This window comes from Lactuca virosa, chromosome 8, assembly GCF_052849685.1.
Source record: "Lactuca virosa cultivar CGN04683 chromosome 8, Lactuca_virosa_CGN04683_v6, whole genome shotgun sequence".
In the NCBI taxonomy this organism is placed as follows: Eukaryota; Viridiplantae; Streptophyta; class Magnoliopsida; order Asterales; family Asteraceae; genus Lactuca; species Lactuca virosa.
Genome location: NC_136433.1, coordinates 67,580,593 through 67,592,140, shown reverse-complemented (window position 1 = coordinate 67,592,140; position 11,548 = coordinate 67,580,593).

Genomic DNA, 11,548 nt, shown 5'->3' with positions numbered 1-11,548 from the left:
GTATCCACTAAGCAACTATTGTCCTACTGATAAAGATCTATTTAGTTCTCAGATAAGTAATTACAGTAACATCAAATACTCCTATGGTATTTCATTGTGGTGGTGTTGGTAAGTTTTTAGACTTGTTGCCACATCACAACCATTCTTGGGCATATGCTAATCACTCCTCGGACCAGCATAGTTGATCAGGCTATGCCACTCCCAGGACTGACCATACATCCCCAAGCTTACTTGTGATATTCAACAATCGTAATACTTTTGCTCTGGTCGTTGTGACACTGATTTTAGTATGAATGTAGGCACGTATACTTTTATTAAATATTTTATTATTTAAAAGTATTTACTCTTGGTTAGAGTGTTTTAATCCCATTGTATTTATAGTTAGTATATCTTTTATGGGTTGATATACTTAATTCACTACAAACAGTGCTCTGATACCAATCTGTCACACCCCCAAACCGAGAACGACGGAATATGTTCTGGGGTGGAGGACGTCATGTCAAGTATCACAACAATGTAAAGTAGTAAACAAGCAACAACATCATCCATTGCATTAATAGTATAATTTCAATTACAAGTGTGTTCTTTCATAGCATAAACAACATAATGAATACTTAATATAAAAGACGGGTTTTGACTGCTCCGTCTTCTCTAAACCTTGCATTGGTACCTGTCTATTTGTGACCTGAGAATACAAGTTATTTTGAAAGCGAGTAGCAGCAATAATGCTGGTGAATTCATAAGTATTTTAGTGTCATTACTTTGAAAGATTGTTGTGAAAGATTTGTAAAACTTTGAGAAAAGTAGTTTTGTATAAGTGTGAAAAACCCTAGAAAATCCCATATTTCCTACTAGTATAAAAGTAGTATTCTACCAAGACTCGTGTGTTTTGAAAATATGAACCTCTATGTAAGTGAAAGTTTTACCTTGTACAACTATTATTATTCAAAATCTAATCTACCTCATCGATTATGTGAATGTGACACATAGTAAGGTAATAAAGAAATAATATAATAGCAGAGAGTGTATCCTTTTGCACTAGGATAATCACGGCGTGGAAACTCGCCGAACAGTAGGACCGTAACTATGTGAATGTATCACATAGTAAGGTAATCAGGAAAGTATCCTTTTGCACTAGGATAATCACGGCGTGGAAACTCGCCAGACAGTATAACCGTAACTATGCGAATGTATCACATAGTAAGGTAATCAGGAAAGTATCTATAATAGTATCTACTCGTATAATAAGAAATCGTATCATCATATAGTATCTATGTAATCGCTTCTATGTACAAGTATCCCAGTAATAGTATCTCTACATACATCATATATGTAATCGTGTCTATTGTAAAAGTATTCATGTAATAGTATCTCTACATACAACGTATTAGTATTTCTACATACATCATATAGGTAATCGTATCTAGGTAAAGGTATCCATGTAATAGTATCTCTACAAACAACATGTATTCGTATAGACTCATGAATGAACTGACTCTTGTGTGATTCCTTGTACTAGGAATGGTAAGTGGTATCTCCTAACTATACCTATTATAGTTAATAGTAATGTACGAGTATAATCGAAAGTATACCTTTGCTACCCAAAGGTACTGAACTGACTGATGGAACCTTTATGACTATCTATGTATACATGATATATAACTAATATTTAAACGACCTTCGGAAGGATAACCAATACCCACCAGACCACATCCCAACGAGGAAAAGGAAATAAGGCGAGCTAGCCGTTCTAAGTCCTTTAAACATTACTTATATAACTATACATATATAGGCATGCATTTAACAATATAAAAGCATAAAAGAAGTTTTGCAATACTTTGAAAAGTTTAATAACTACGAAAAGATGACTTGATGTCAGTTTATAAACGATTTGAAAACAGTTTAATAAGAGAGTTTAAGTGTAAGAAAACCTTGGTTTGAAACACAGCTGTAACAGGTTTTGAAAGAAAACATACAGCACGTAAGACAGTTTGAGAAAAAGATCTAAACAAGTAAAAACGTTTTGGAAAACCATTTGAAGTAATATAATTTGTAAAACAGATAAAAGTGTAATAAATCCTTTTGCATGCGGGTTATTAATCATATGATTGATATGATAACTAGCATGTTTCAACTTTTATTCCCCCCCCCCCCCCATAAAAGTATTTAAAACATTTAAAAGGTTAATTAAGGGGTATGAACTCACCTGTAGCGAGTGGATTGGATGGAAGTGTCGGGGTAGGACGCTAGGTGTCAAGTGAGGACTTGAACACACACACTGATCCTATGTAACATGTAATGATACATACATGTATCCAATTAGTTATTTAATCACTAATTAAACAAGTAAAGACATCCTAATGTGTGGAAACACTTTGCTTCAAGTGTTATGAGTGCTAAAGGTTGCATCTAAGGAGTGTATGGTCTCACTATGGAGTTTACACTTCAAATGGTCACCCTATGGGTGTTTACGGTTGGAGGACCATTTCCCCATGATTTTATGACCGTAAACTCATGGGAATGGTGTGTTGTGTGCCTTAAGGTCTCATGTTTCACAAAGAAGTGTCCTAGTGTTAATTCAAGGGCTTAGGAAGTGATTAGGGCTTGAAATGGCATGTTTTTTGGTATTTACGGTCCTTGGACCAACTTGGAGAGTTTACGGTCGTAAACACATGGGTTTACAGCCGTAAACCCATGTTTGTCCATTTCTTTTGTGCTTTGGTGCTTCTAGGCTATGCATTGAAGGTTCTAGTCACTTATTCAAGCATTAGAAGGTGTTAAGGGCACTTAAACACCCTTAGAAGGTGTTTACGGTTTTGGGAGACCTTCCCAAACCGTAAACTCATGTTTGGTCCTTCATTTCGTGTTCTTAGGGTTCCTAGTTCATGCATGTGAGGTTCTACTCCATTATACAACCAATAGAAGGCATTAGAAGGCATTAGGGGCATCTAAACACCTCTTGGAGGTGTTTACGGTTTTGGGATGGTCTCCCCAAACCGTAAACTCATGTTTACCCCCCTTAATTTCATGTTTTGGGGTTCTTAGATCATTCATGAAAGTTTCTAGGTCATTGGCCAAGCATTGGAAGGGTTTTGGGGCATCAAAATCCCCTTTTAGGGTGTTTACGGTTTTGGGATGTTCCCAAACCGTAAACTCTTGTTCTTGGGGTTTTTGAGAGTTTAAACCATGGATTTGCAAGTCTGCTAAGCTAAACAACAAGCTAGGAAGGTTTACTTACTGTTGTGAAGCTTGAATGATCGATTTTGGCGGATTTGACGGGATGAATTTATGATAGTTGAGAGAGAATCCTTGGGTGTTCTTGAGGTGGAAGTTGAAAAAATGAGAGAAAATGACTAAGTGTCATATTTATACTCTCGGGGGTTTGCGGTTGTAAACTCCGGGTTTACTCCCGTAAACTCCAAATTTTTGGGGTTTTGCGACTTACGTTAAACACGACAACTCTAAGTTATACTCCCTTATTTTTAGTTCGCTTGACGAATATTATTTAAAATATTCCAACGGGCTTAAATCCGGCCAAAAATATTTTGGGATAAATTTGGCTAATTTTTGAAGTGCTTAATCACGGAGATAAAAAAAATAGAAATTTCAGGTTGTCACAAATATTATTAGGATACGACTGTTGTCACATATTCTAACCCGAGGATCGTTCGCAAACAGTTTGAGTCCGATTAAGCACATGCACTAGAGGTGAGTTCATACCCCTACGTTTTCACTATTTTTCATAGTTTTTAGGGGGAGAATAAAAGTAAAACACAAAGTAATTTTGTGTTAACATACAAAAGTTTTCAAACAGTTTTAAGACACGTCAAGCTGTTTCAACAGATTTAAACCATTTCAAAAGTGTTTGAAACTACTTCGAGTATTTTATACTTTATTTTCCAAAATAAATGTTTATATATATATATATATATATATATATATATATATATATATATATATATATATATATATATATATATATATATATATAATAAAGATCCAACAGGCTTAGGACTGATAGTTCCACCTTAACTCCTGCTCCTTGTCAGGTTGTGGACTAGGGATAGAGCCATTTGTCCGACTGCTTGATTGATCTAAATTATATATGATTTATACATATATGAATATAAGTTTATTTAAATAAAGCTTTAACCATTTTGTAACATGTCGAGCAAAAGGGTATCTTTCTCAATCATTCTATTGTGTTATACAAACTGTTAAATTCGAAGATTTTCATTGCATACAGAACATACATGTAAACTACAATAGGTGTAGTTTAGGGAACACATACACAGCTTTACAAAGTTAAGGGTATCATCCTAAAATAATTATTTAATTATAATTATTTTACACTATTAGTACAAGGAATGCATATATTTTAAAGAAAAAGATAACATTTGTACATTAGACGTGTCTAGTTAATACAGGAATTTGGGGCACTACTTCATTGTATCCAACAGGGTACGGTTTCTAAGTCCTATAAATTATAACCACAGTCTCCTGGAGGGAGAGCATGAGTTTGTGTATAGATCTATACGAGACTGAAAATCCCATGCCCGACTGCTAGCTACAGTCATTGGGTAACAAATGTCATCTCATTCGAACGCCTGAAGAACATCGTAGAGGCAAATCTGTCATTTTAGCATGGTTATATGAAACTCACAATAGTATCAACTAAGACGTTTAGTATACGGGAGATACACAACTTCAAATAGTTTTATTTTAATAATTGAACTACATTATGTTACACTTTTGGTAACAAGAACATACATTTTTACAAGGGACCCATAATGCTAATTCTATGATCCCTTAGTTTATACATCAGTGTGATATATATATATATATATATATATATATATATATATATATATATATATATATATATATATATATATAATATCCGGTAGGAAGTAGAATGTGTGATTTCCGCTTCATTCCCTGTTTCTTTTTTGGTTGTGGGCTTAGAGCATATTCACACAGTCTACTACTTATTCGATTTTGGTTATATATGACCTGTATATACCAAGTAATCATAGAGGGAAATAGGTATGGGTCAGGGTTACTACATACAAGTACTACAAGGGTCACTCAATACAAGCACAACTTACAATTTTTAGTACAAAACATACTTTTCCGAAAGAATGTTTAACTAGGGGCAAACATACAAACAGGCTTGCATACATACACCACAGTAATACATTACTTTTATAAGTACAAGTCAACAGAAAATACATTTCATTACATCATAAAATATAGGACTGTCTAGAAGAATACACATCCAATTCTAAAAGGACCATTACAGTTAACTCTGTAAGTACCTGGTGAATACGTTAGGGTTATATACAATTAGATCCGACAGACAATGGAATGTGTGGATTTCGCCCCATTTCCTATTCCTTGTATGGTTGTGGGCTTAAAGCAGAACCACTTAGTCGATTCTCTATTCGATCTGGATTGTATATAAGTTGTATCCACTAAGTACTCGTAGAAGGAACTTATATGGGGCATAGAACATACATGAGCATACAATTCATTACATAAGAAAATATAGGATTTTCTGGAGGAATAAACAAAGGTTTTCAAAGAACAAAGAACATATTTTCAGAATACAAATGCTTATGAACTCACCAACTTTAATGTTGACACTTTCAAAACCAATTGTATTCTCAGGACACTAGTAGACAGGTACACGCATCGGGTTCTAGAAGACGGAGCATGGTTGCTTCGAGTCTTTGTTTTGTATTTACTTTTGGAGTCAATCATCTATGATTCAAATACAATGTAAACACTATACTATTAATGCATTGGATGTTGTTACTTGTTTTACTATGATGCATTTGTTGTGATACTACACATGACGTCCTCCACCCCCGAACGTTTCTGTCGTTCCGGTTTGGGGGTGTGACAGATTGGTATCAGAGCATTGTTTGTAGTGAACTAAATATATCAACCCATAAAAGACATACAACTATAAATACAATGGGGTCGAAGTGCTCTAACTAAAAGTATACTTTTAAAATATAAGTAATCTTATATAAGAATACATACATGCATATATATATATATATATATATATATACACACACACACACACACTAGAACAAATATCACAAGAAGTACAAGAACAGAAGTATTTAAATGTTGGGCACTGCTATCAAAGCTGGACAGTTATGTAATCATATATGTGATAAATATAACCTGATCAACTATATTTATTCGAGATACGACCAACATTTGTTTGGGAGTGATGGTAGTTTTTCAGAAGGCTTAAAACTTACCTAACCCTATATACAAAGGATCTCTAGAACAAAACATAAAGTTAAAATACTATAGGAATATTTTATGATACTATAAGATAACAGCAAGTTTGAAACTTACCAAGTACCTATACCAAGAAGCTCTAGAATCAAACATACTATTAAAATACTATAGGAGTATTTTAGGCACTATAAATAACATATGTGAAAATTCAAAGACCCTTATTGGTAGGTCTATGATTGCGGAGTGTATACTCCCAGGGTTGTGTATAATTGAGATTTTATAGACTTAAAATTTGTGACCTACGCTCTGCTTCATGTTCCTTGTTTGGTTGAGTTTTTAGAGTAGGGCCACTTATTCGAAGGTATTTTTAATCTTAAGATATATTCAACTTGTATACACTATGTTATCATAGGAGGACCCGGTAAGGATCACCCCTGTAGATAAAAATGATTCATTTAGTCTCATAGATTCTTTAGACACTCCTATTCTCGCACGACCAACATAGATGTAGCCACTCCGCTACAACAGTCAACAGAAGAGGTAAGGAGGAACAAGAAGAGGTTCATGAGGAAGATTCCGAGAAGGGATCTGTCACACCCTAAAACCAAGAACGGCGGAAACGTTCTGGGGCGGAGGACGTCATGTACAGTATCACAACAATGCATAATAGTAAAGAAAAGCAACCACATCCATTGCATTAATATAATAATTGTAATACAAGCGTGTTCTGAATAGTTTGTAAGACACCAAAAGTATAATCAAAATAAAGATGAGTCTTGTATGTGCTCCATCTTCTCAAAAGCTTTATATGTACCTGTCTACTGATGACCTGAGAATACAAGTTATTTTGAAAGCGAGTATCAGCATAAAGCTGGCGAGTTCATAAGTATTTAGTGTCATTGCTGGTATAAAAATGTTTATAACAATGTAATGTAGCAATTGGTTTCAAATGTTTGTAAATAGTGTACTCCCTAGAAAATCCTATATTTTCTAGTAAAAAGTAGTCTTCTACCAAGACCCGATTGTTTGTATGTTTGTTCTTTTATAAATGTAAGGGTTTTCCCCTAGTGAAACTCTCTATATGAAAATATAGTTTGCTTAAATGAGTATGTGACAGAATCACAAAATAATAAAATACAGACTCCAGGTAGTACTAAATGTACAGTACACCTCGGAGAGTCTAAAATAGTAAAGTGTAGACTCCAAGTGGTATTAAATGAACAATACGCCTCGAAAAGTCTAAAATAGTAATGTGTAGACTCCAGGTGGTATTAAATGAAGAATATGCCTCGAAAAGTCTATTTTTGTCTTTAATTCTTAATTGGTTAATTAAAGATTTGAATGTGAACTCGTATGTAACCATGCTGATCGACGGCTGAATAACTGATGACCCTCCAGGTCACACGTAGTATGGTGACATTTTGTCACCCCTGGGCCTTATCGGCTCGAACTGTAGCTAGCAGTCGGGATGTGGGAGTGTTGTCCCATATAGATCTATACACATAATGCCCGCTCTCCCTCCAGGAGACTCTGGTTACACGGTGATACCACTGTGAAGTGTCGTATCGAGAAATAGTATGTCACATTCTGTTATAGTATTCAATGTTTGTATAGTGTATAGTATATTCTCTTGTATAGTGTATAGTATATTCTCTAGTATAGTGTATAGCATGTATTGATACTCAATGTAGTACTTATGTAGTGACTCATAAATGTACTGACTCTTGTAAGGGTCGTTGTAATAGTAGTAGTGAGTAGTAATCCCTTAACTATACCTATTATAGTTAAATAGTGAGGTTGTTTGGATGCCTTTGTTACACAAAGGTACTGAACTGAAATGAAAGCTTTTATATCCAACACATATATATATATATATATATATATATATATATATATATATATATATATATATATATATATATATATGATATATAACTAAGAATTCAACGACATTCGGACAATTAACAGGATACCCTAAGTCCACATCCAAACAAGAAACATGAAGTAAGGTGAGCTATCAGTCCTAAGTCCTTCAAGTCTTACTTATATAAATATACTGGTGTAGATATGGATTTGAAAATATTACAAGTATAAAAGAGTTTTAAAATAGTTTTAGCATCAAAAGAGTTTAATATAAAGGTTTGAAAGCTTGAAAATCCATAAGTTTGATAGCAATTTGAAAGTAGTAGTAAATCTTTCTATTTATTCTAGTTATTAATCACATGTGATTAAAGCAATAACTAGAAATGTTCAACTTGTATTCCCCCCCCCCCCCCATAAAAGAATTTAAAATCATTTAAAAGGTTAATTAAGGGGTATGAACTCACCTGCAGTGAGTGGTTTGAATGGAAGTGCCGGATAGGATGTTAAGTGTCAAGTGAGGACTTGAACACACACACGGATCCTATGTAACATGTAGCGATACATAAATGTATCTAATTAGTCACTTAACCACTAATAAATCAAGTAAAGACATCCTAATACATGGAAACACTTTGTTTCAAGTGCTAGGAGTGCTAAAGGGTTGTATCTACGGAGAATATGGCCTCACATTGGAGTTTACTTCTCATTTGGCAACCCTATATGAGTTTACGGTTTTTGGTCAATTCCCCCATGATTTTACGGCCGTAAACTCATGGTAAATGGTACCATTGTGTGATTTAAGGTCTTATACCCATCAAGGAAGTGTTCTAGGTTTGTATTCAAGGCTTAGGAAGGGACTAGGGCTCAAGATGGCCCATCTTTGGAGTTTGCGGTGCTTGGACCACTCCTTGGGAGTTTACGGTTGTAAACCCATGAGTTTACGGCCGTAAAGTCATGGTCACTCCAACCATTTCGTGTTTTGGGGTTTCTAGCTCATGCATGCAAGGTTCTAGTCCAATATCCAAGCCCTAGGAGGTGTTAGTGGCACTTAAACACCATTAGATGGTGTTTACGGTTCAAGGATATCCATTGACCGTAAACCCAAGTGTTCTTGGGTGTTCTTGATGTTTTTCCATGGATTAACAAGTATACTAAGCAAACAACTAGATAGGAAGAGCATACTTACTTATAGGAAGCTTGTAAGAGTGTTTAGGGCCCAAGAACACTAGTGTGTGTTCTTGGTGTTCTTGGTGTTTTGAAGAACACTTGAAGATCTAAGTAGAAATGAAGAATCCATGGATGAAATGATGTATAAACACTAGATAAGGTGTTATAACAACAAAACAAGTGAAGGAACACTTACATTTTTGGAAGATTTGGAAGATGATCCTATGATAGTTGAGAGAAAAACTTGGGTGTTCTTGAGCTAGGAAGTGAGAAATGAGGGAATGAAGTGTAAACTCATGCTATATGCATGAGTTCTTGGTCAAAGAGGAGTTTACGGCCCAAACTCCTCATGTTTGGCCATAAACACCTAACCAAGGTGTTGTTTGTTTACTTGCTACTCAACACTCCTAAAAGATACTTCCGTTTATTTGTTCGTTTGACGAAAATTAAAATAAAACACCCAAACGGACTTAAAACCGGCTAAAAATTTCCAAAATGAATTTGACTATTATTTGTAGTGCTTGACTGTAGAGTTTATACAAATGAAAATTTCGGGTTGTCACAGGATCAGCCGAAGAGAAAGGCATCGAAGTGATCATTACTGAACCTTACCCTAGTGAGAGCAGACATAAGAGGCTCGCTCGGACATTTGGGGTACGACCCTCCATTGCGAAGTAATGGGGATCAGTAACAAAGCCCGAAGCGGGATGGAGCGAAGATTCAACACACCTGCGGGGAACGATAATACCTTAGGAAGGTCCGGAGACAACAAATTCCTACAGCTGAATCTAGGACAATCATAATAGGTACAAAGAACATATGAAACCACACACGAGGCATGCGAAGAGACCGACCACTGTATGTGTCACACTAATGATTAATAAACTAATATAACCTAGTGAGTTAGTGATTACACTACTCAGACTATGTGTTAGGTTTAATTTGTATTTCGTAACAACTAGTAACAGTACATCGATTCACATAAATTCATTCAAGGGTAATCACTACTAATTCATAAGTTTATTTTACATAGACCTCTATTATGAATTGTTTTCAGAACACTATAAAAGTCGTAAAATGATACACTTAGAACTAGGATAACTTAGTTTATATAACTCTCGACATTAGAGCCACAACTAAAGACTTACCACCGTTTCATCTTGTAAACCTTGTGGTAGAAAGATGCCTTCCCGTAGACCTATATGGTGCGATCATACCAGCACTAATGCACCAGAAACCATCAGAACTCCCCAGTTAAGCGTACTTGGGGGAGGGTAGGACTAGGATGGGCAAATTTAACACTCGGATAATTCCCACTTCTACTCACTACCATAAGCACATCTCTGGAAGGTTGTCAGAAACATTGAGAATGGTTCAGCAAAACGCGAAATTTATATATGTGTATATAAATTTTAAGAATGCAACTAGCAACGACCCCTGTTACTCACTAGATCGTTTCTCGCCATGCAATAGAATCATGTCTTCACAAGGAGGTAACCAGCCACCCGGTGAGGCACCAATCCAACAGATAGACTCTGCTACCTTTCAAGCCGCGGTTACGGCCGCTGTGGGAGCTGTGATGACACATCTCAATGCTAACAATGAGAATGAAAATGGAGGTGGTGTCAACAATTCCAACCGTCGTAGTAACCCAGGACACCAAGGTGTAGCTGTCTATAATTACACACCAAAGCACAAACCTAATAACAAGAAACGTAAGTTCTGGAACAAGAAGGGGAACAGTACGACACAACATTCCACCAAGAGGTAACAGTCTGCGGTTGTCCCTGCAGTCACAACAGCAATCACAACATCAGTTACAACATTTGCCGCCACATCTGCCATGACATCTGCTACTCCAGCACCTATCAAGAAATATGTTGGAAACCTCCCGAAGTGTAAACAGTGCAGCTTCCATCATAATGGAGTCTGCCAGGAGTTGCATTGCATTAGGTGTAACAAGAAAGGGCACACTGCTCGCTTCTATAGGACTCTGGCCCAACATATCACTTCGACTACGAATGCCAGTGCGAGCACAATATGCCATATATGCGGTGAAACGGGGAACTTCAAGAGGGACTGTCCAACCGAGAGTAATGACGGAAGGGTAGGAGGATTTTGACTACCGAACCAGTAGAAGCAGCGAGGGACCTTACTAGGATTTTGGCGTGTTTTGAAAAACAAGAATACTTAAGTATCGTGTGTTTGTATGGTTAGTGGCATGTTTGATAAAACTAGTACCAGTTAAAAAGTAATA